The following is a 26509-nucleotide window of genomic DNA, read 5'->3' on the forward strand; positions in this document are numbered from 1 at the left end:
GAGACTCTGACAGAAAATGTGAAGACCAGGGATGTGTCCTCCCAAACTGTGAGGGATTTTTAAAGAATGGGCAGCTCTTGTCAAACTTTTCAAATTTCAGGCCATGTCTGCACGTGGGTGTGTGCACCCACGTTCCTGGGGAAAGGTGAGGAATATACAGTAAGACAATGGATGTCCTTAAGAAGACCTTCAACAGTGATACCCATAGTTACAGTAAGATCTCTTGTGGGTGAAGGAGAACAGGGTGTTCTTTTACCGCATCCCTGGTTTAATGTTTACCTGCTCTAACTCCTCCCTCCACTATTGCCAGGATACTCAAATGAGGGGCTGTGAAGCACCTTGGATGGGACTTCAATGGCTCCAACAGATAGATGTTGGGGTGTCAGGGAAAGGAGGGGCGTTTAGTCTGTTGTGAAAAAAGGAGGGAAATTTTTCATCAAAGTGGCTTGCGGCATCTCTAAGGATCAGACATCTAGGGAGAAATGGAATTTTTAAAAAGTTTATATTTTTGTATAGGAATTTGAATTTTATTGAAAAAGTTGTATTACTGATGAGTCCAGTCTTGCACATTTTTTTGAAGTATAAATAAGTGAACATGATTGAACCTGGTGGTTTTTAAAAATGGAAGGGAGCACCATTAATATAACTATTGCTTATGCTTCTGTCTGTCCTCTCGGTGGTGTTAAATGATCCTCTAGTGCAAGTGACTTTGATTTTTGGATGCAGCCACAAGGTTCTTAATCAGAAGATTTTGTGAGATCACACTGCCTGTTACCATTTATGGTGAGAGTAATCTGTATAATAGGTTACCGATTGTACAACCCTGTGAATACACTTAAAAAATGTCAAGTTTCTTACTTTCTTTTTAAAAATATTTTATTTTAGTTGTAGTTGGACATGATACCTTTATTTTATTTATTTATTTTTTTATGTGGTGCTGAAGATTGAACCTAGGGCCTCCCATGTGCTAGGCAAGAGCTCTACCACTGAGCCACAACCTTGATTGAATTGTACTAGACATGAATTATATCTGAACAAAATTGTGGGAAAAAGAAGACAGCAAAATGAGAACAATCAGGGCAGGTTTGACCATGAAACAGTTGCATTTGAAAAGGAAATAAAATCTACAAATGGGTAGTCCTTGTCTCCATGGCTCTGGTTCACTTATGCTAATGACTTGTTAGTGACCAAAAGATCCTGACAGCCAGGCTGTGGGAATAGCTTTCAGAGCCAGGGGTGTGTTCTTTTCAGTATTTTCAATGGGGGTCAGATGTCATTGGAGAGTGGTCTGATTTTTGAAAACTGCTAAGATTCCTGAAAAGTAGGTTTGGTGATTGAGCAAATGATCAAGCTGAGAAATATCAATGCAATGCAAAAAATAAATGGTTAAAAAAAACCCTCTTTTTTTTTTTTTTGAGATCTCACTCCGATTCCATAAATGATCATCTTTTCCACTTGTTAAATCAGTTTTCAACCACCAAGACTCAGTGCCAAGATAAATGTGATGATCTTAGGATTTATCAACTAAATTGTAGTGATGTGGTTAATTGTCTTAGCTGGGTTCCTTTGGGAGACCACCCAAGTCAACTTAGGGCCGGGAGCGCAGGTGATGGCTGTGGGCAACCGGAGTTCACTGTTCCTGGAGGCCCTGAGAGCTTCTCTAGATCATGCCTCAGAGTCACGCAGGTCAGGGAGCATAGACTATGGTGTGCTTGTCCACTGATTCCCTCCTGTCATTTGTCAGTACTGTTCCTAGGGGTTGGCATCTGCTGACCGGGCCTTCCCCAAGCATTGACTGAGTGTGCCCTACTAGTCTGGAAACAAGCACTTAGGTAGAAAGTTAGGTTGTTAATGGCAAACAAACTGCTGAGCATCTGGGCAGTGCCTGTGAGATACAAACGGAGCACTATGGCATCATTGTTGTCGTCGATACCAGCACGGTCTAGAAGTTTCTGTGATGAGGGACATGGTCTTTGTTTGCACCATGTAATGATAGTCCAGCTTGAAATAGGACTAATATGACCGAGAAATTGAAATTATAATTCTACTTAATTTTAATTAAATGGTTATATATGATTAGTGGCTATCATCATGGATAGCAGGGGTCTAAATAGGATATTGAAAAACAAATCCCTCAATATCTCTTGGTCTCAAATGTAGTATTAAGAGAACTAAGATAGAGTGAATGACATTTAGGGATGTATTTTCACTGCCTCTTAAACCTTGAGTCTTTTGCCCTTCATCTGGATGGGTTTCCAGCTTCTCTTAGTTGACAGGACTTCATTTTTTCAGTGGAAGTGAATAGTGAATTAATGAAATTCAGCAATTTTTTTTAATGACCACAGTAGGAAATATCTGTGTCCATTCATTCTAGCTCTGCACACAGAGATGAGTGATTGCTGGAATGTTTCTTAAGTGATGGGGAAATCCATGTATATTAGACTGCCCGAGTGCTTAACTAGACCCAGGTAAAGGCCACTTGGCTTAATGTTGCAAGGAGTTATTGGAATTACTCATTTGGTTTGATCTCATTACTGAAAATTTTAAGATGAAGATGTCAATCAGATCGCTGCATTAAGGACACTCAGAGGATTATTCACACCTGTTTCTGAAGAATAGCCTGTGTCATCACCAGTTAATTTGCAGGGACAATATTGAATATGAATGACAAAGGTGTGAAATGTTTGGCTTCTCTCATGTCATTGTTCTTCTTTTTCTTACCCAAGGCAGACATTGCTAATCGATCACAGTGCACTTTCTGCTGGACCCAAGATGTAGCCTCTGGGTCTTTCTTAACACAACACTCTTGGCGAATAGTGCACGTCAATCAAAGTGAATTTGTTCAATAAGAAACATTTAGTCATCTCTGACATCTTATTAAAAAATGGATGATTCAGATATTGTTTATGTGTAAAACACTTTTAATAGACTATTTATTATTATTTCCTAACTCCAGGGAGTATCAGCACTAACATTACAGTATATTTTTCCTCCCCTGGCTCTCTCCCATAGGCAAGGGCTGGGAAAACTATGCCTGTTTTTGTAATTAAAATTTTATGACACCCAGACACACCCATCTATTTATGTATTATCTATGTCTGGTTTTGTGGTAGAACAGTGCCTTCAAGAATATATAGCCTGAATAGGGGAAAGGAAGAGGGGAGAGAAAGGGGGGAATCGTGGACTGAAATGGAGTGAATTAAATTCCATGCATGCATGTCAACATGAACCCAACTAAATGTTGGGTTCATAATGCACTAATAAAAGCATAAAAAAGACTGTATACCCTCCAAAACCTATAATATGTACTCTCTGGCCCTTTATAGAATAAGTTTTCTTTTTTTTTCAGTTCTTTTAAAAAATTTGTTCTTTTTAATTATGCATGACAATAGAATGTAGTTTGATTTCTCATACATATATGGAGGATAACTTCCCATTTGGGGGTTATCCATGATGTAGTTACACTGGCCATGTGTTCATATATGAACACAGGAAAGTTATGTCTGATTAATTCTACTGACTTTCCTGTTTCTACTCCCCATCCCTTTCCCCCACTCCCCCCTGTCCAATGAACTTCCACTCCTCCCCCCGCTCCCCCACACCCCTGCCTATTGAAAGTCAGCATCCACATATCAGAGGGAACATTCAGTCTTTGGTTTTTTTGGGATTGGCTTATTTCACTTAGTATGATAGTCTCCAGTTCCATCCATTTACTGGCAAATGCCGTAATTTCATTCTTCTTTATGGCCGAGTAATATTCTATTGTGTATATGTACCACATTTTCTTTATCCATAGAGTAAGCTTTCTAATCCTGGCCCTAGATTTCTTCTTTTGACTTTTGTACACAATGAAATGCTCTCCTTCCTGTTGGCAGAGAGCAAAGCTAGATTAGCCTGTGCTTGTCCTCTGCTGGACTGGGAGAAACTGGTGCAGCTTATTACTCATGAGAATTCTATTATTAAGGAGCATATGGACTATCTGTATGACCATGGTGGAAACTTTTTAATCCAGCACAAGCTTTGGCTAAGTTGGCCTTGGATTCATATTTTGGATCTATCACTTATTGTGTGACCTTAGTCTAATCTACTTCTCTTAAGTCTCTGTTTCCTTATCCTTCATATGAGAATATTAAATCTCAATTCTTGTGTGTGGCTGTTAGAATGAAGTTGCTTTGAGTATTAAGCAAGAAAATTGGGGAAAAAAGTGATTATCCTAATTTCTCACACACCTTAAAAGTCCATCAATGATAGTTCATACAGCAGAATATTTTCCCAAATAAAGTGATGAACCAAGAGAATTGGCACTTGCTTAGAACAAGCTCTTATCTTCCATGTGAATATCTTGAGGAAAGACTCCATTTATGCATTGGGAACCCTATCATATTAGTTAGCTACAGCTGTGTAACAAACCATCCTTAAACTCATTTACTTATAATAATAAATATTTATTGTGGCTCCTGTGTCCATGGGTTGACTGAATAGTCATGCTGCTAAGACAGGGTCAGCTGGTGTCCCATAAGCTTGTCCACATGTCTGTGATCAGCTGGTGGTCAGCAGGGGAATGGCTGTACTAGGATGACCTTGCATGTCTTGAGGTTGGTTGGAGGTTAATTGGGACTTGTCTCTCCGTCCTGGTAGCTAGCTGAGACTTGTTCACAGTGTTGGCAAGGAGTGGAAGTGCACAAAACAACTTGAAGCCCAGGCTTAGAAATGACAGAGCTGATCCTCATGGTCAAATTGAGTCATAATGACAGCCTGAATTCAAGAGAGAGCCCCATAAAATGATGAGAGGAGCAGAAAAACTTGATTGCAAAGTGATGAATGAAGATCTGGAGAAATTTTTGCAAATATCTATCACATTGGCTCTGTCACTAAGGTGATAAAAAAATAAATTGAGGAGCCATACATACCATATGTCTTTGAACAGCATGAAACATTAAAGTTAAGTGTCCAAATATTTTCAACTAAGCTTTTTAGCTTTATAGAGGCAATGGATATTACAACATTACATCTTTACCTTTAAAGGAATGAAGCTATAAAATGAAGTTTTTTTGTTTTTAGGATGTTCCACATAGTGAACCCAAGTTCTTCCCTGTCTTTTTTTTTTTTTTTTTTGGCAGTAGTGAAGATTGAACCCAAGGAAATTTTACCACTGAGCTGCATCCTTATCCCTTTTGAATTTTTATTTTGAGACAGGGTCTCTTGCTAAGTTATTGAGACTGGCCTCAAACTTGTGATCTTCCTGCCTAAGCTTCCTGAGTTACTGAGTTTATGGGTGTGCACCACCACTCCTGGAGTATCCTGTCATTCTTACCATGACTTTAGCTAATGAAACCTCTGATGTGACAGAATGGCTGATTTCCGTCCTGCCTCCCACAGTTTGTCTGTCACATAAAAGGGTCAGCAAACCTCAGGGCCTGTCGGCTAGCTGCCTATCGGATTTCTTTCTCTGATATTTTCATGAACTGCATAGTCCTTGGATTCCTTTATGAAGGAGCTCATGAGCCCCTTACTTCTCAGACTTGTGAAGACCCCTATGGCTGTATCTGCACATGGCCACTGAAGCCTCATGAGAAGTAAAAATTGTGACTAGACAGTGTATTGTCCTGGTCTTGGGGATCAGGCCCTCCTGGCTGACCTGATGGCTTGATCTCATCGGCTATTTTATTTCAGCCAGTTCTTGGGACTAACTTTTGAAAAGCATGAGGAGATTAAGAGTTTGAGTTCTGGTGTCAAATAAGACATAGAAGTCTGGCTCTTTCAGGTGTGACCTTGGGCAAGATGCTGACTTTGAGAGCTTCAGGTTCGCATCAGTACAGAGGAAGCAATCATGTAAAGATTGCGTGGGTTCATGGTGGTGTGGCCCTGTATTTCAGTGTATGAAATGAGCACTCACTCAACATAGCTGTTAACATCACCATTATTTTACAGGTCCAACTGCACCATGGTGAGCCCCTTGACAATGATTGAACCTGAGATACAATCCTGGCTTTGCCTCTTCAAAGAGTTCTCAACTGCCTTTTTAAGGCCAGGTCTGGAAGGCCCAGTGTTCGTGGAAATATCTATGGGTCACCACGGAGATGTCATTTTTTGATTCATACAGGGACTTTCTATATTTTGAAGGGGACAGCTTCCCTTCAGCAAAGGGATATTTGCCAAGCTTCAAAAGAGCTATAAACTTGCTGAATGTGGAAAGGCATTCTTGAACATGAAGCTCCCAACAAACCCGACTCTGTTTGTAATTAATTTGAATGCTTCCAGAGCTTCATATTATACCCTCTCTGTTGTATTCCCATGGGGAATTCATTGGGCCGTAGCTTCAGATCGGATAATTGAGTTCAGTCCTCATTCTGATGGGAGCCACATTTTGGCAGAGGGTAGTTAATATTTGTCTCCAGGTATCTGTTTGTTTATTTTTTTTTTCCATTCACTCGGGATCTGTGTGGGTGTTTGTTCCGTAGAAGAGAGTGTGCAAATAAATACACTCAATGAAGAACCCACGAGAATATTTATTCATAAGCTATCACTGAATCTATAAAACAATTTATAAGAGAACAAAGTGTCATTTCACTTATTGAGCTATTCAGAAGTTCTGATGTTTCCTGTGTCTTTAGGAAAAGTGAAAGGAGCAGGTTAGGAAAACTGAGCCTATAGTTTGACAGTGTTAGAAGAACCAGAAATTGTTAAATAATTCTTGGAGTCATATTTCACTTTGCTTCCCACCTGATGTGTTAGAAAGATCCCACCCTGGTCTACCTGCTGGGTAGAACTGTGTTCTTAACCCAGGACTGGGAGGTTTGCCAAGACAGGGCTGAGGACCAGAAACCAGCTGGGAAGTATGGGGCCCAAGCTAAGATGAAAACAGATTTCGTCAGATTCTGACCAAGAGCTGAACCACTTGTATGCAACCCTGAGATAGTAGCACTTTATTAAATGTTTGATAAATCATGCAACAGTAATTGGGCACAGGAAAGAGAAGAGAGAGAGGTGGAGGAATTGAAGAAGAAAATTAAGTGAGTTGTCTATAATCTATACTCTTCTAAGTACTCTTCTGATGGTTTGTGAGGCAAGAGATGCTAGATGAAGTGACCTTGTAACTGGAGTCTTGCAACCCTGCAGATGTCCCACAGTCTGTCTTCTGTCACTGAAGCTTTAGGCAGAAGGATGAACCAAAGTTGGGCTCAGGTTTTTAGGTTTGGGACAGTGTTATGTGTTTGAAATTTGCTCCCCCCAAAAGATATATTGGCCTCCTAACCCCACTTAGGAATGGGATCTTTACAGAGGTAATTAAGATGAAGTTATGTTCATATTAATCCAGCATGGCAGGCATCCCAATAAAAAAGTGGACATTTAGACACAGATGGGCACACAGGAAGAATGCCATGTGACAAGGAAGGCAGATATTTGGGTGATGTGTCTACAAGCCAAGGGATGCCAAAGATTGGCAGCAAACCACGAGGATCTAGGGAGAGGCATGAAACAGAGTCTCCCTGCCCACCTCCAGAGGGAACCAGTGCTGCCTACACCTTGATCTTGGATATCTGCCTCCAGATTGGTGAGACAATAGGTTTCTGTTGATTGAGCCAGCTAGTCTGTGGTACTTTGTTACAGCATCACTAGAAAATTCTACAGATGGCATCTTGATAAAGGGCCTGGGTATTCTCTCTGCATGGCCCCTGTTCATGCCATCCCCATGTCCTGTGCAGTGGGAAGGCTGGAATGGGGGAAAGAGCAGTGACTGACAGGGTTTGGGAACCAGGCATTTCCAGGTCTCCCCAAGACAGGCTGGGAATCACTTGGCAATGAGATTCTTGCATATCTAATATGCATCCAGAAATAACATGGCAGGCTCTGGATTTCTGCATTTTATCTTGTCATCTAAGATTTTTCTGTTTATAACAAAAACAATAATATAAGAAGTATAGTTGTATCATATGCCTCTTTGAGGGTGTGATACAATTTCCCAGGGTAGTTTTATGTGCAGACCACACTGAATGTTTGCCACACAGAATGAAATAGGTCTTCCTAGACTTTTTGTGTGAGGAACTGAGATTCTGGGGATAAAGTGACTTGTCCAAGGTGAATGATGACCAGAGATCTGGTTCCAGACCCTTGACTGTGGGCTCTGGGTTCTTCCCACTGAATAGCAGGATGAGTACACCAGAGCCTGGCTGGGATCACTTGGCGATTTCTGAAAGTACCAATGCCTGGACCTCCAGAGAGATTGGATTAATTAATTGATTTCAGAGATTGTTTAGGCAAGGGGATTTTTTTTGGGGGGGGGTTGGTGGGTAATGGGGGTTGAACTCAGGGGCACTCGACTACTGAGCCACATCCCCAGTCCTATTTTGTATTTTATTTAGAGACAGGGTCTCACTGAGTTGCTTAGCACCTCGCTGCTGCTGAGTGAGGCTGGCTTTGAATTAGCAATCCTCCTGTCTCAGCCTTCTGAGCCACTGGGATTATAGATGTACGCCACCATGCCTGGCCATAAGGGCATTTTTTCAGATTTCTCAGGTTCTGATCCCCCTTAATAGGCCAAACCAATGAAATATTTTAGGTTGATGGCAACCTTGAGAAGTTATCTTATCAAAGACAATCAGGTTTATGACAATCACCTGGGAAGTCGTTCTTTGAATACAGGTTCAGGTCCTGCCCAGGCACACCAGATCAGAATTACTAGGAGTGGAGTCTAGGAATCTGTATTTTACTAGAGGTTTGGGGGTCACGTTGGGATCATACTCATTTGGGAACTGAGTCCAGTCTATTACCTGCAGAGTGTGTTCTAGTGAGATTCTAGGCAATTAAGGGTTTTACTGTCTTCCCTGTGCTGAAACACCCAGGGAACATGATTGTCTGACATGTCAAAGATTTGAAAGGCAGGTATAGGGTATACATGAAAGGACTCAGGGCTTAGAGTAAATACTCCCTCATCCAGTTACTGTGAGAACACCTCCTAGCCACCTCTGAACCCTGATTTAGAACTTAACAGAATTCTGTAGAAATGATCCCAATGGAAGTAGTTTCCCTTCCCCTATATCCACAGAATGCAGCCTTTTTGATATCATCTGACCAAGTTCTATGTTCTGAAAATGAAGAAATGGAAGATTATAAGAGGGTGTGGCCACCCATCTAATCCCTGTGACTGGTGGGTCTAAGGATTGAAGGGTCTAATGTAAGTTGTTATATGCTTTTCATTATCTGTGTTCTGACCCTGAGTGCATCTAACTGCAATTCACTGGCCACATCTCTGAGAGTTCTGTGTTCTGAATTAGATGCTTCCTATAGAGTTATCATCATGTGGTAACAAGCAAAGCTATTCATGGCCAGGGCCTATGCTTGTTCTCAGGAAATGTGTCCAACAAGAGTAAGAACACATCTCACTCCACATGCACAGCTTGGGACAAAGGGAGCCAAGTTCCCACGTAGGGTGTTCTGTACAATGAATGGCGTGCTGTTCTCTGGAAAGCTGTACATAATTCTGGGATGCTCCTAATTTTGCATCCTATAGATTCATATGTCATCTTGCTTACATTAGGGAACCCTTTCCCCTCTATCCTAGAGTGGTTCATGTTGTGTGTGGGAAATGACAGCATGACATGATATAGATGAGCACAACCTTTGGCATTGGAAACCGGAGGTCTGATTTTAGCTCCACCCCATAGTTGCACTGAATAAATTTATTAGGCTATATGGGCTTGGGCTTTTGTTTTCTCATCTCTAACAATATTTACTCTGGTATTTTTTTTTTTTTTTTGGTATCAGAAGCACTTGACCACAGAGTCAAATCCCCTATTTTGTATTTTATTTAGACACAGGGTCTCACTGAGTTGCTTAGTGCCTCACAGTTGCTGAGGCTGGCTTTGAACTTGCAATTCTCCTGTCTTAGCCTCAGCCACTGAGATTACAGGCGTGTGCCACTACGCCTGGCTTTTGGGAATGTTTTTGAAGAATAAATGAGATGGTGAGTGTCCAAAGCACTTTAAAATTTTATTAAGTATTGGTTATCATTCTTGCTGTTGTTATTGTTAGTCCTCATGAAGTTGGTATGAAAACTTAAGGTGTTGTACCAATTTTGATTTGAATCTACAAGAACAGATAAGTATGGATTGCCATTCATGGATCTGATTTTCTTTTGCCAGCCTTTAAATAATTTTATAATGTAATACGCTATACAGTGAGTTAAGCTGATTGGCTGATTAGCTTTCTGTTCTCCTAGAGCTTAAAATCCATGTCGAAAAACATTGGCAGTGACAAACATGATTGGGCCATTGGCCAGAGAAGATCCATTAATAAATCAGCCTTTACATCTTGCCCAAACACTATGGGAAATTGGAATAGGGCCATGGGATCTATACTCTGCCAGTGTTCCAAAAATTTGGCCCTGGATACCTGTCATGACAAATTTTTGCTGAGTTAGCCATATTAATCTTTGGACAGATCTGATGCTTTAGATCATTTTTAATTATAATAATCATACATTGGAATGTTGGGCAATCATAAGTTAGGCTGTTGTCTATTGAATGACATGGGAACACATTTATGATAACTGTTTTAGAGTAGTACAGAAATACACATCCTAAGTGTTAAGAATATGTTTTTGGTATCAGACTGTAGTTATTTTTACTTTCATTTTTGTATCTGTTATGTTTAAAGGAAATGCTAATTCTGCCTGATTAATATAGCTTCACAGAAGAGGTAACATTTGAGATTAGTTTTGATGGATGTTTATAATTTGAAAAGGCAGAAGGGGGATCCTGAAAAATGGGAGTAGCATTTGTGGGGGAATGAAAGCTGATGGTCTGCTCTGGAACTGGTGGCAGTTTAGGCCAGACTACATTCAAATGGGTGATGAGTTAGTTATCAAGATAATGTAATACAGTGGTTGAGAGCAGGGTGCTTGACCCACACAACAGGAGTTTGAGCCTTGGTTCTGTCATTCTAACTGTGTGACCACGGAAAATTCATTTCACCCTTATCCACTCTCAGTACCTTCTGCAAAATATGGATAATATTAGAACCAAGGTATGGGGGAAGATCAAATTATTAACATACGTGAAGTGATTAGACTTATCACCTGGAGCATAGGGAGTGTTTAGAAAATGCCATCAGTGGTGTGATTTAGTTTTCACTCATATTCATTATGGAAGACATTGTGTTGGACCCAGTAGAAGTGTGCAGCATTATTTCTCTGGGAGTCCAAGGGGAAAGAGAAATGGTGAGCAGAAAGGAAGATTTCATTGAACACAGGGACTCTATGGGATTTTCTGAAATTGTGCAGGCAGGGTGAAAAATATAGAGCATTGCCATGGCAGGGATAGCATCCAATGAGAGCAATTTCTGCTGGGTTCAGGATTTCAAATGAGCTTTGGCTGTGCAGAAGGAAGGACTGTGGAGTGTTGGGAAACAACGGTGTATACGTTCCGTGAAGCTAGATAATGGAGAAAGGACAAGGGGCCAGGTGATGGATATGAAACATAAAGGAAAAAAGGATTAGCATATGAATTTACAGGTGTGGTATGCTTGGTGAATATGTTGGTGTATATGGAGTGTGGTCCAGGCTATATGTTCTAAACTCCTTGAGTCTAACTTCCTGTGGACCTCACCTGTAGCCAATACTGATCTGCAAGTATTTTGGACCTCTATTTTTCTACATTCTTGATAGTCAGCTTTGATCTCAGAGCCTGGAAAGAATCATGGAAGACTTCCCTTCTGAGCACTGGTTTCTGGGTTAGTGAAAATACGAGCATCTTTGGACACCTCCTCCTTCAGAGAATTATCAAGGCAATGATCAACAATGGAGAAAGCAGTGAAAATGTGGAGTCATAGCCAACTGTATTGCTAACCTCATTTTTAAAAACTTTTTTTTTGCTTTTTTTTAACTCTTCTTAACTTAGCCTTTGGCTACCATATTATTTTTTAAGTTTAATGATATGGTTGAGATATATGCCTTGGCTGGGTTTCTAGTGGAAACACAGTTTGCATCTCTGAAGAGTACTTGCAAGCATTCTGAATCCTCATTTTTACACCTGCGGAGAGTGGAATCAGAATTTGCCTGAGTACATGGCTTGCTCTCAGATTGGGTTTCCTGAGAAAAAGACTCTGAGACTAGAATCTGAGTTCCACTAATTTATTTAAGAAGTAATCCAAGAAGCACTAAAAGGGGAATGCAAAGTGGGACAGGCAAGGATGGAAGTCCACCAAGGAGATAATAGTAAATGGTCCCTTCTTTGGAACCCTGCAGAACATACACTGCAGGTTTCTCCCTTGTCAGGGCTGAGGATACTGGGGAATATTTTATCCATTAACTTCTATCCATCATTAGTTGAGAATTGATCCTGGGGAAATAGCTTCTCAAACATCCTGGGCTTTTCCATGCTAGGGGCTGAGCCTACCCTAAGGCCCGAGAAAACCCTTAGACAAGGGGACAAGGGTAGAGCACCCACTTACCTGTGTCATACGGAGAATTTAACAGTAAAGTGATGGAAACTAGCTGCCTTCCTCCTAAGACCAGGAATAATGCAAGGAGATTCATTCTCCTCACTTCTAGTCAGCAACCTAATAGAACTGTAATGAGTGAGACAAGACAACAAAGGGAAATAAAAGGTGTGCGTACTTATAAGAAAGAAATAAAACTTTTTTTTCAGGTGATAAGATTGCCCATGAAAAAATCCCAAAGAATTGTTAAAAAAAATACTCCTGGAACTGATGTGTGATTATAACAGTGTTACAGTATAAAAGGATTCAAGAGTTTATGGCTTTCCTTTATACCAGTAATGAACAATTGGAATTTGAAATTAAAAGCATAATGCCATTTACATGAGCACCAAAATATATAAATAAGAAAATAGTATAAATCTAACAAAATGTCTTCAAGATCTATATCAGGATAACTATAAAACTTTGAGGAAAGAAATCAAAGAAGCACTCAATAAATGAAGACATGTTCCTGTGTTTATGAATCAGAAGACTCAATATTGTTATGTTAGTTCTTCCTGACTTGATATACAGATTCAGTGAAATCCTAGTCAAAAACTCAGTGAGTTATTTTGTGGCTATTAACAAAGTGATTCTGAAGTTTACCTGCAGAGGCAAAAGACCCGGTATAGGCTGTTCAATAATGAAGAACAAAGTCAGAGGATATAAACTGACTTCAATTCTTAATACAAAGCGACAGTAATCAAGATAGAGCCAAGTTAGTGAAAGAATGGAAAAGGACAAGAGAGTTCTAAAACTAAAAGCAACCAAGATATCTTTTCATAGGTGTATGGATAAACAAACTGGCACATTCCTACAATGGACTATTATTCAGTAATTAAAAGAAATGAGACTTCTAGACATAAAAAGACATGGAAGAAACTTGGACACATATTTCTAAGTCAAATAAGCCAATATGAGGGGGTTATATGCTGTATAATCCAAGTACATGACATTGTAGAAAAAGGAAAAATATAGAGAGAGCAAAAAGATCAAAAGGAAGAGTGAATTATCAGGGCAATGATCAACAATGGAGCACAGAGAGTGTGCAGGGTGGTGAAAGTATTCTGTATGATACTGTAATGGTGGAAACATGACATTATGTGTTTGTCAAAACCCACAGAATACATAAGAGTGAACACATATGGACTTTAGTAAACAATCCACACTAGCCAACCAATTATTACAAACACTCTACCAATGTCAGATGTTAATAGTAGGAGAAAACAGGGTAAGAAGACCATTTGGGACCTCTGTACCTTTTGTTCAATTTATCTATGAACCTAAAAGCACTCTAAAAAATGAAGTCTAGTAACAAGAGAACACAATATAATAAACAGAATATGGATTGAGTTTCTTAAAAATTAGTTTTGTAAATAATAACAATCAGAGGCTTGCCCATTAAAAACTAAGCCCAGTGTGAAAGGTGAAAGGGTGAGGTAGAAACAAAAAATACTATGTATAGGGACATGCATGGTGTAGTGAAGACCATGGACTTGGAGCGCAGCCATGTCTGCACTTATCTCAGCCTGTCTCTAACATGCAGTGGAGTTAGATAAATGATAAGTAAGTCAGACTTTGCATCTGTGAAGTGAGGGTGATAAGACCTGTCCCTGGGGATGGTAGTGAAGGTGAAAGGAAATGATTTCTGCAAAATGTTCACATAATACAGCATGTGAAGCTCAGTTCCCACCTCCAAACCTCTCCTGGAGCTGGACTCAACTTTTCCCTTTGATTCAATCAAGAGTTGCACCATCTTTGGCTTGCGTTCTGTGGCTGGGCTGCCAATCAATGACAGACAGCTCCTCTGGCAAGTCACAACAAGGTGGTAATTGACCTTGCTTCCCCCAAGACATCTGTTCAGGCTCTGCTAGAAGCCAAGGGCTCCCCCGATGTGGGGTTTCAGTTTCACATTGTGGCACTCCAGGCATTCTTTATGGGCTGGCAAAAGGCATTTCACACTTCAGATGGGCCTCTGGAGAATGATTCGCTTTCTTCAAGGAGGATTGGGAATTTCCAGATGATTGGAAATTTCCATACTCTCTCATTTTAGCACCTCTGATAGACTATCCCACACGTGCAATCACAGTCCTGCCTGCAAGAGTGATTTTTCGGTAGCAGAAGGTGAATGGTCACTGAATTGGATAATGCAGATATGGAAAAATATATATATATCTTCAGAAAGTTCTGATGTTGGACAGGGCAGACAGAAAATATTCTCTCTCTTGCTGGCTACCCTTTTAATCTCCTCTTTGGTATTAGTGTGGTCACCACCTATGTCCCAGCCATTAATGCCTGTAAACCTCCATTATGTTGATAGGGTTATTTTCTTGTAAGTCTGGAATAAGTCTGAGTCTCTGGCATCTCCATGACAGAAGTACTTCTCTGTTTGATACTTAGTATTTCGTTAGGACACCAGCCCACCTATGTCACCTTTTCTCCTTCACTGCCCAAGACATGCCCAGGAGTGCATAAGTATTACATACCAGCAATTTGCTGTGTTGTGAGCTCTTCAGTCTCATTCCTACCTCTGTGCTAGGTGTCCTTTCAGTTCTCTACTCTTGGAACGGTCTCCCCTCCTGTCCATTTGTTCTGGTCAAAATCTCCATTATGTGACAACTTTCTCAAATATCTTCTCCTCAGAGAAGGCCTCCACGATCACTCAATTGATGACTGCTCTAATATTGTAGGTAGTCACTTCCAAGTGATGCCTAGTACATCTTGCTTTATATGAAATAAATCTGCTTGCATTACTCAGCTTCCTGGAATACAGGTTCCTTTAAGGACAAGTGCTCTGGCAACTTACATCTGTTTTAGTGTCTTGCTGAGAAATACCATTTCATGAATGGTAAGAGACCCTTTCTCTCCAAGAAGTAGTTTCCAGTGTCACTTCTCTAAGAATTCTTTCCAAAATGACCATAGCAACAAGCCAGTGGAAGACCTTGTACAGTCTCTTCCTCCTCTGACAGTCTCTCTCCTTGGATCAGTTCTGTATCTGGTGCCTTAGACCAACATTTATTTACACTGTTTGTCTTATTCTGCAGGCTAAAGGGATTGGATTGACCTTGCCTAGCTTGTATTCCTTAATCCTTATTACTTCAGTGTGCATTGTCCAAGCCAACCACCACTGCCTGAGCCTGAATCTCTTTGCCTGAGTGCTTTGGGAGTTTTGCAACACCTGTGAGGACTGTCCTTCAAAGCAGATCCAAAGTCCTAGGGCAGTGAACACCCCTGGGAACAGTCTTCAACCAAGGGCTGATGAGGATCAGTATGTAAATACCTGACATATCTTACATGTTGGATGGGGATGGCTGTAAGGTACCTGCTTTATATAGTTGCTCCAGAGTTCCTAGCAGTGAAACTTCATTTGTCCTTAGAGTAAATGTCTTGAAAACTTACCGTTTGTTGATCCCTTTCCTCTGTCACCCCTTCCTCTTTGCCTCCCAGTACCTATTTGCTTTAAATATTTAAGTTCTGCTTCTGAGGAATCTGAATTTAGATTGAATAACTATCAAGTAATCATCATTTCTGATTCTGGCCTCTTTGGTTTTGTCAGCCTTTGGTTTTCTCTGGTTGGTGTTTTGTTCATACAGTTTGCCACCTGTGAAGCATATGTCTCTAAGCTCTTAGCTGGAATTATTGTCTCATTCGTATCACAAGACTGATCCTTGTAAATGGCATGTTCAACTAGGGACCCAGCAGGGTGAGGAGCAGGTCTGGAGAACATGAGCCCAGTTGGAGGTCTCCAGGAGTTCTGGAAAGAACGATGCTGAGAAGTTCTTGGCTGCAGTAGCTCTACCTTAAGCCAGGGATTACTGAGAGTAACCAGTTCTGCTATTTATAAGGAATGAATTCATAGCTGGGGAGTTTATAAATGAAAAATTGGAAATATTTTTTAATGTGAAATTTCATTTTGTTCTGTAGTCAGTTAAAAAAAACATTTGTTTCAAATAGAATTTGGTGCAAGAAATAAGCTTCCTTGCAAAATTACTTTTACAGATTTATTTCTATCTGAATTGGCTCCTACTTTTCTTTCCTTAATTCTTGGCTCTCTTGTTCTCTTTTAATTCTTCTCTTACCTTTTCTCTCTGTTTCTCTTTTTGCTATTTTTTTTTTTGTGTTTAGAAAATGTTAAGGCATATTTTTAATACATATACACATTGTTTGATTTAACTGTCTAACATTTGAACTCCTTAAAAGCTTTTAAATATGAAGGACAGATGGCATATGTGTTGTTATCTCCCTTCACTGCACTTACCAGACATCAGTAATCAATCACAGAACCTTTCTCATTCTTAAGCTCTAGGGAGACATTGCCAATTGATGGATATTAGCATAGGAAATGGAACTGTTGTGATCTAATGTAAAGGATTAGATTGGGGAGATTGATTTAGGCAGATATCTGATCTGCTATTCCTCTCATTTGTCCTTTGTTGGAAGAAATAGGCTTGAATGATTACTTCAGAAGAAAGGAGGGTTCTTGGACAACTTTTCTTTGAGTGCCATGTGTTGTCAGTCATTTGTGGGTGCAGACTTCTAAGTTTCTCATCAGCTTGAGAAAACACCAAGAAAAAGAACCACAGCTTGGTTTGCTACTTGTCTTTGTCCAAGCTCCAGTGGAAGTTTAATTCAGATCTTTAACAATACGTATGGATGGGATTCTTACCTTTTATCTCCTCTTATGCATTATATATATATATATATATATATATATATATATATATATATATATATATATATATATACACACACACACACACACACACACATGTTAATGCCAATCATTTTTCTCATGATCAAGGCCCCACATCCCTTTAAACACTGACATTATTCTGCCTTGAATCCTTTGGCATTTGGCCATCTCTCTGGTGATCATCAACAGCCCAGGTCCAGGACTGGCCTCCAGAGAATTGCTTGGAAAGGGGAAGAAGAGAGATATTTCCCCACATTCACACCTCATCTCTCAGTCTTTCCTAGAAACCTGGCCTTGGCAGGTTTTGTTAGCCTTTGATTGTCACTGCTACTCTGACAATACCCCCACAGGCCTCTCTATTATCTTAGATTCTCAGGTTGCTCAGATACTCAAATGGGGGGATTATTTCCTCCTCCTGCTCAATTTTTAAAAGTGAAAATTTATTCTACATATTTCCTTTTTCTATTCCTTTTTCATGTAATTGGTTAGTCAGTTTCATGGCCAACCTGTAGGGCTTAGCTGCTACTTCTCTAAGTCTGGATGTCTGAAGAAATATACCTCATCCCTATGAAGTTCCCATGACTCTTTTCTGCTCTAATCTTTATGTGCAAACTTGAGAATCAACTTGGAGAACTTCTTCAGTGTTTGTTGTGTAACCTAAGTAATTAAGATTCACATCAACTTCATATTTACCAATCCCAGCCTCCCCTAAATTCCTTTCTTGGAGAGAATGTTTATCAATGTCTTTTATACAATTGACATGGCAGGCTGGAGGGTTGGCTTTGTGCATGTCCCTTATGTATACCCTTAACCATTTCAGGACCCTCTTGTTGGATTACTCAGATATCTGAGTTTCCTCTAGGTGATAGGTTTGAGGCAGACTGGATAAAATAGTATCCAGAGACTGACTGGGTTTAAAGGAGTTCAGGATTCATGAAAAACTTCTTTAGCCTTGACCCCTTACCAACTCCAGTAGTCAGAGAGCATGACTTCAAAAAGCATTATTCTTTGTGTCACTAATGAATCATTCAACAGTTGTGCCCCAAAAGTTCTTAGGTATCATAAGTAGGATTTCTAAATGTGGAGCCTGAAGCAGAGATCCATGAGCATGTGTTTTATTGAGGGAGAGAAGCAGTGTAGGACTGGGCACGGCCATAAAAGAAGATAATGTGTCAAGCGGGGCAGGCTCAGCCTTGGTCTGATCTATTGCAGACAAGGAGATAGTTTGGTAGCTTAAGTCACTCAGAATCAGCCTTTTTGACTCAAGGGCCCCAACTCCTCTACTTCCATGGTAAGTCAGTGGATGCTACTGGGGATGCTTTCGCAGGGATACAGCCTTCCACAGAGCTTTGTTGATGAAGGGCAGTTCTGCAGAAAGAGTTTAAGTTTTAGCCCAGCTCTGGCAGCAGCTGGGAGATGGTATAGGACACTAAAAGAGACCTAAGCCAGCATTAATTGTGGCAACCACCTGAGGCTTACTCAGAATAAAGGAATCTAGTACTTATTAAGACTGCAATGAATAGATGTATGGAGAACTTCTACATCTTCTGATTTAATTCTTAAAACAAACCATATTATTTTTATATATTTATTTTATAAATTATATTTTATATACACATTATTACCCGCCCCCTTTTTTGAGTTCTGGGAATTGAACCTAAGAGCTTCATTCATGTTAGAGAAGTGCTCTACCACTGAACTGTGTCCCTAGCAGGTTTCCCTGATTTTAAAATGAAGAATCTGAGCCTCAGTAGGATTCAGGAGCTTCCTAAGTTCTGAAAAGCAATAAGCAGCAGAATAGGATTTAGATCTGGATCCCTCTTTCATGGTTTCTCCAAAGCCCTGAGTCTTCATGGAACTTGGTCGCTGAATTGCTTCCTGGGCTAGGACTCCTATTCACCGTGTGATTCTCAGAACTCAGTAGGAAAGAGGCATTGTATAGGAATCTCGTATACATTTATCTTTTAAATGCCTGAAGGCTCTCAGTCAGGCTTTTGTTTACATTTTCAAAGATAGAAGTCAAAGTAAACTTCTTTCTTATCTTCCTAAATGAGCCCACAGTAGATTCTAATCACCAGTTTGGAAAGTAGGTCATTACAGGCAGGGGGAAGCTAGAAATTTGATATGAAGATAGAGAGTTTAATCATAGCAATTAAAGATATTAGTAGTTTTAGACCATTCAGCATAGAGAAACCTACAGCTTAGCACTCTTTAGTAGGTCCCAAGAATGTCATTAGATTTTACCCTAGAATTAACTGGTATTTTCTCATTTTTTTCCCAGCAGAATTTAATTGATACCTATTATATGTCAGATACTATGCCAGAAATATAAGACATGATCCTTGCCTATAAATTGTTTGTATTTTAAAAACTGGTTGAACAGGGCTGAACAGAGAGTGAATGACGAGGAAGCAATAGACATAAGCCAGGTCCTTTATCACATTAACCAAACTAATAAAAATACAGGACCTGATAAGCTCAGTAAAGATGCTCAAGATTATTAGTTATTGGGAAATGAAAATACAAACTACCATGAGATACTATTGTACACTCACTAAAATGGGTCAAATTTAAAAGTTGATAATACTGAGTGTTGACAAGGATGTGGGACAATTAGAACTCTAATATACGGGTGATGAAAATGTAAAATGGTGCAGCCACTTTGGAAAACAAAGTTTCTAATACGATATGCATACACTTATGTGATTCAGCCATGCTGCCTGTAGGTACCTACCCAAGAAATAAAAAAAAATAATGTACGTGAGCTGGACTTGGTAATGCACACCTGTTGTACCATGACTCAGGAGACTGAGACATCAGGAAGGTTGCTTGAGCTCAGAAGTTCAGGACCAGCCTGAGCAACATAGCAAGGTCCTGCTTCAGAAAGAGAGAAAATAGGAAAAAAGAGATATACACTTGAATGTACATAGAAGTTTTATTCATCATAGCCCCAGCTGGAAAAACCTAGATGTCCATCACCTGTTAGATACCCAAAACAAATAAGAGAATATCCATGGAATGGACTACTACTCAGCAATCAAGGATCGAACCACTGAAACAAACAAGGACCTGAAAAACAACATCCTGAATGAAAGAAGCCACATATAAAAGAATACATACTGTATGATTCTATTTCTATAAATTCTAGAAAATGCAAACTAAGTTATAGGAGAGGAAAGCAGATTGATGGTCACATGGGGGCAATGTGTAGGAGGAATGAATTATGAAGAGACCTATATAAGGAAACTTCTGGGGGTGATGGAATTACACACTTTAAATGGCTGCAATTTATTGTACATAAATGATACATCAATAGAGCTGATTTTTGAAAAGCTCATAGAAGCATTTTTAGCACATAGAATATGGCAAATAAATGGTGGATTGAAAAATAGCTATTTTATCTTTTGGTACTTTGGTTTCTTTTCTCATAAAAGAAATATTTGCATTATGCATGTAGCTAATGATGATACTGAAAATAATGCACAAGGATGCTTTAACAAATGTAACTACATCAATTGTTTTGATTTTGCTAAACTATGTAGTTTACATAGAGGTCATGAAAAAAATACATATTAGTTTACTGTGTGCCAGGTTCTTGCGAGCATCACTTCTCAGATAGGTCACTTCTTGTCCTTCAGAAAGGTACAGAAACTCTCTACTTTTCTAAATAGGGCAGAAATGCCAGCTCTCGGTGGGCGGTTGGTTATGCGGAAGTTGTGGATAAGGCTGCTTTCTGCCGGAAGCAATTATGTTCTTTTTTCTGTCTTGGCATCCTATGACCCCGGTCAGACTTCCAGGGCCTGTTTGCCACACCCTAGGTTGGGCAAAGTCAGGACATCATTCAAACCCCAAGGGAGGAAGCACATGTGGTTCTAATCGCTGAATTACAAGCTCAGCCTTCATTCACTTCAGTTTCTGTTCTGTTCAGAGGCTCCCTTGGAGACCTGATCCACTTGTTCAGTTCTTGTCTCAAATTTATGTCTGAGTTCACAATACTTCACAAGATAACTCCTGATTAAAATCCAATACAATGAGACAGAGAGAAGATCGGATAAGAAAGATGACACATTTGAGAAGAGTTCATCTTAATTCCTGGGCTCTGCATTGTGCATTGGGGAAGATAAACAAGTACAACTTCCTTTTCCTCCTGTAATCAAGATTTGGTTCTTATCTCTGGCCTGTCTGACCTGAACCTGTGGGGACCCCCTAGAGACCTTCAGTAGCCACTGACTCAACCCCTTGGAAATTCAAAACCTCTTTTCTTTCCAGAGTTCTGAACCCCTTGGAAGTCTGGTGGAAAATTGTTTTAAATACACATGATAAAATACACAGAGCCATAAAAGGTATTTTCGCTATGTTGAAATACAGTTACCAGGAAAGTGAATAAAGAGCTTAGCTGTGAGTAATCTGTAGGCTTCTTTATTAGTATGTTTAATAGCAAGATCTGGTGGCCAACTGTCATTTGGAATTGCTGATGAGCATAAAGGCTATTTTGGGATGTCTGCTACACTGTAATATGCTGTAAAATATCTAAATGCTATTGGTGATAAAGTCATAGCAGTCGCTAGTACTATTTGCGATATATAGGGACATTCACATTGGGGGAAATGCTGCACTATAATTCGAAGATAGTAAACAAACAAAGAAACAAAAACCCCCACCAAAACAAAACAAAAAAACCCCAACATGTGTATTTTGTTCATCCCACAGGACAGACTCCATAAATTTTATTCATAGATACCTTGAGGGTCTGTCTGTCTGTATGTCCCAGGTTAAAAACCTCCAGGGTTAAGGAAGAAACTCTCCCATCTGCTAGGGAGTTCCCAATAAGGTGAACCATCTATCAGTCTTCTCACTAACAGCCTTCTAAATTAAAATAAATTAACAATATTTCAGGCATAAAAGCATATAATGGATATATATCCATGTACCCATCAACCACCTAACATATAAAACATTTGCAAATGTATTTTGAAATTCCCTGTAGACTTTTCAGCACAACCTCCATCTAGAACTGGGTGTCTGTGATTTCTATACTTAAAAGATATCAGTGTGTGTTTTTAAGGTTGGTAACATGGAATGGCACTGTGTGCATCCTTCTGCAACATACATTTGGTCCTTCGATGTTATATTCATAAGATTTATCTGTGCCAAATGTGGGGGACTCTAGTTCCCTTACTTTTAAGGCTGTCTATTTTATGACTGTAGCAGTTAGGTTTGCTATTCTCATGCTGATAAACATTTGGGTTGTTTCCACTTTTTCAACATGATGGTGCTCTACGGACCATTTTTATGGGTGTCTCTGGGTCAGATGAATTTCTCTTGTAGGGGAATGGCCGGGTAATGAGGTATATACATCCTTATTTTTTGTGGATCTTACCTCATTGCTCTATATTGCTTTACAGCATTTTTATACTGACCAATTTATGCTCTAACTAGCAAGTGATGTGAGTTCTTATTGCTCAAAATTGTCATCCATGCTTTCTAATATCTGTAGTCTGATGATGTGAAATGGTATTTCAATCTGGTTTTAATTTGCATTCCCCTGGTTATTGGTTATAGTGAAATAAATTGTGCTCCCCCACCAAAGATATTAGATTCTAATCCCTGGAACCTATAAATATTACTTTGTATTATATGGTAATTATATATATGGTAAATTGTTTTGCAGATGTGATAAGGATTTTGAGATGAAGAGATTATCCTATATTGTCTGGATGCTTAAAATTCCAGTAATGGGTTTTATTTAGTATTTTCCTATCAACAATGCAGACCAGGGAAATGACCTCAAGAGACCCTGCCAGAGGGCATCGATGGGACCTAAGTGTCATCAGAGGTGTCTTTGTAAGAAAGGCTGAGGGAGACTAGACACACACATAAAGAAGTAAGACAAGACAGGCAGAGATTGGAGTGATGTGGCCACAGCCAAGAAATGCTGGCGGCCACTGGACACTGCAAAAGGCAATTCTCCCTTAGAACTTCTGGAGGACTCACGGCCTTGCAGATACCCTGATTTTGGACTTCTGGCCTCCAAAATAGTGATTGGATAAATTCCTGGTGTCTTAAGTTACCCAATTTGTGGTAATTTATTCCAGCAGCCTAGGAAACAAATACACCCATCAAATTCAGTTTCAGTTTACAGATTCATTGGATACTTGCACTGTCTCTTCTGTGGTTGACTTATTCATATACTTTGCCTATTGTTTCTCATTAACCATAAGAGAGCTTTCTGTATTCTGGATATTAATTTTCTGTTACAATTTGTCCATGGATTTTCTCTTCTGTTTTGAATAGCAGTTTTTTGATACACATACATTTTAAACTTTCATATAGACAAATACGTCTTTTCTTTTCCTTTAGGGTTTGTGCTGAGTGTTGTTTGAAAAGCCTTGTACTGGTGGGTGAGGCAAGGCACACTTCTAATTCCAGCAGCTCCTGAGGCTGAGCGGGGAGGATTGCAAGTTCAAAGCCAGCTTCAGCAAATTAGCAAGGTCCTAAGCATCTTAGTGAGACCCTGTCTCAAAATAAAAAAAAATTTAAAAAGGGCTGGGGATGTGGCTCAGTGGTTAAGTGCACTCATGGGTTCAATCCCCAGTACATTAAAAAAAAAAAAGTGTCCTATGCTATCCTGAGCTTGGAGGTAAATAAATATCCTGCTCTTGTCTTCTGCACATGTTCTGCTCTTTGGGTGCATGTTCAGCCCATGCCTTTGGGAGAGAGCCCCTAGCAGAGAAGGAGCAGCCTTACACTTCAAATGATAGGCAAAGTTGCACACAGACATTCTAGCAGTCCTGCCAAAGAGATCTGGGCTGGGAGTGAGTCTTGGCTACCCCTTTTAAGCCTTAATTTTGCCAATTGGCCATGCTAATTATTTTGATGTTGAGTTTTGGTAGATAAAAACTCCTGCACTTTTCAATCATCACTTATCACCTATTTCTTTCCAGTTCAGTTACCATCATTGTAGCTCCAACTCTGGCGAATTTCCCCTGTAGCTCTGGTAGAGTTGCCAGGATATTCTCCTTCCTGCTCCAAATGTCTTATCATTTGCATGAAGCTTATTATTTTCATTGCTTAAAATTCCAGTGTCACAGTTTTATTTATCGTTTTTCTATCAACAATCTGAACCAGGGGCCTTGCTGGTGAAGAAGGTGATGAAGGAGCAGGGAGGTGGGTGTGTGACCCTAGAAGGTGGCTGCAAAGGGAAAGGACTTGCCTGAATTCTGGGATTGGCCACACGCATCTGACCTGTATTTCATACCCATGGTGTGGAAGACAATGTAGAATCCTCAACATGGAGCCACTGAGAAGTGAGAAAGTTGGAGTTGAGGGTGACTACCAGGATGCAAACTCTCCATCATTCCCAAACTTCCTATATGGAAGCCAAACACTCTCTGGGGGCCAGAGAACATCCTCAGGTAGAAAGATGTAGGAAGTTCTAGGCATAAATGGAAACCCTCCTCGGAACTCTGAAGCAGTATCAACACTGACTTTTATGGATAAAGGGGTGTGGAAGCATTTGACAGTTATTGCTAAGGAGGAGTCAGTACCCGTATCATGGGTCTGGCTGAAATCATCTGATGTTTGAAGTCAGATGTATGAATGAGAAAGTCTTAACATCTCAATATGTGAATGTCTTGACTGATCCTGTCAATGTCTCTACATATCAGTGTATAAAATTCTCAATATCTAAATCTGAACATCTCAACATCTGGGCCTGTAAATATCTCAAAATATCAACATGCAAATGTCTCAAGAGCTCACCATATGACTGTCTCAGCATGTTATCATGTAGATGTCACAACATCAGCATTTGAACCTGTGAATATGTCAATGACTCAAAATGCACATGTCTCAGTATCTTAGCATGTGGATGTTATTGCATTGGGACCCAGGAATGTCACAACATAGCAACATGCAAATGTCTTGATGTCTCAACCTGTGATTGTCATAATCTCAACATGCATTGTGTTGACATCACAGCATATGATGTAGTGAGGGAGCCATTATCTTTATTCCAAATTCAGTTTCTCTGAATCCTTTTGAAATACTCTTTTAGAAATTCTGTTCTGTTTGCATATAAGCTCTATATTTTACTTGCAGAGATATATCTGGACAAGCTTTATAACTATCTGGTAGCACTCCATTTATATGGAAATCAAGCTGCTGATGATGTCAGATGATTCCAAGTTCTCCTTAAGGGTAAAAGTCACCCTGGGGCCCAATCACTTTTCTCAAAGTGGCTTTGGAATTACTTTCATGCTCCTATCCAGATTATTGCAGATAAGTTGCTGTCACAGATTAGAAAAATATTCTGACACATTCAAGGTGACAGTTGACTATAGTGAATGAAGCTCTTTAGGCAGTGAGGGTAGAATTGACTAGGAAGAGGCCTCTGGAGCTTTCTAGGGCATGGTGAGGGCTTGCATCTTGATAGGGATTTGAATTACTCAGGTATGTTCATTTGTTAAAACTCAGTGAACGTTTGCTCCAGATTCATGCATTTTATTGTAAGTTTTAAAATTGTATCTCAACCGAAAGATATTAATCATAAACAGATATTGATATCACAAGTGTATTGAAATATTCAGGGAGAATTGTATGCTGATGTCTTAACTGTATTTTTAAATGCATTTTAAAAAATGATAGGTTGATGGATGGGTAGATGGATAGATATGTGACAAAACAAGTATTTTACAGTATCATGGCAGAATCTAGGAGGTAGGTAACGTTTTTTCAACATTTTTGCATGTTTGAAAAGTTTCCTAAAAAAAAAAAATTCAGAAAACAAAGTAGGCCAGGAAAAAGTAAGGAAGTCCTATGGTTCAGAGGTGCTCTACCCACATCACAGACTCTGAGAACTTCACCCAATTGTATCTCACTTTCAAGTCTGAAACTCATTAATTTCCTGGGTTATTTTTAGAAATCTTAAATTCTAGTCCATGTGTATTTAAGACAGCAAAGAAAGAACATAATTACTTTTGGAAACTTTCCATTAAAAAAGTCTCTGCATTAAAAAAGAATTGATTCTTAATTAGGGGTAAGCTTTAGATACCTGGAAAATCCCATTTAACTGAAACCTTGCATTCCCTGACAACACGCATGCAGCGGATGTCATTTTAATTAGCATTTCTAGTTAGTGGTTGATCGTATCACCTTACCTTTCACTTGGCTTCGTCATATCCAGGACATTTTTTACATGTATCATTTCAAGGGTTTAGATAAAGGGCTTTTAAGTTAGAGTCCTCTGAATTTGACTTAGAGTTGGACCACTTACTGGGTGCATGACCATGAAGACACTTGATGTGTTTGGGCTCAGTGCTTTTCTGCAACAAGTGCAAA

The 26509-nt window shown here is 39.6% G+C and overlaps 1 protein-coding gene across 1 annotated transcript in view; it reads left to right on the forward strand.

Moving 5' to 3' along the window:
- Window positions 1–26509, forward strand: part of Slc24a3 (solute carrier family 24 member 3) — a 544045-nt gene that overhangs the window by 119711 nt on the left and 397825 nt on the right. The gene's annotated exons all lie outside the window — the stretch shown is intronic.

Source organism: Marmota monax, unplaced genomic scaffold (genome assembly GCF_021218885.2).
Source record: "Marmota monax isolate L192 unplaced genomic scaffold, Marmota_monax_Labrador192_F-V1.1 WCK01_AAM20220418_F8-fsc00005, whole genome shotgun sequence".
Taxonomy (NCBI): domain Eukaryota; kingdom Metazoa; phylum Chordata; class Mammalia; order Rodentia; family Sciuridae; genus Marmota; species Marmota monax.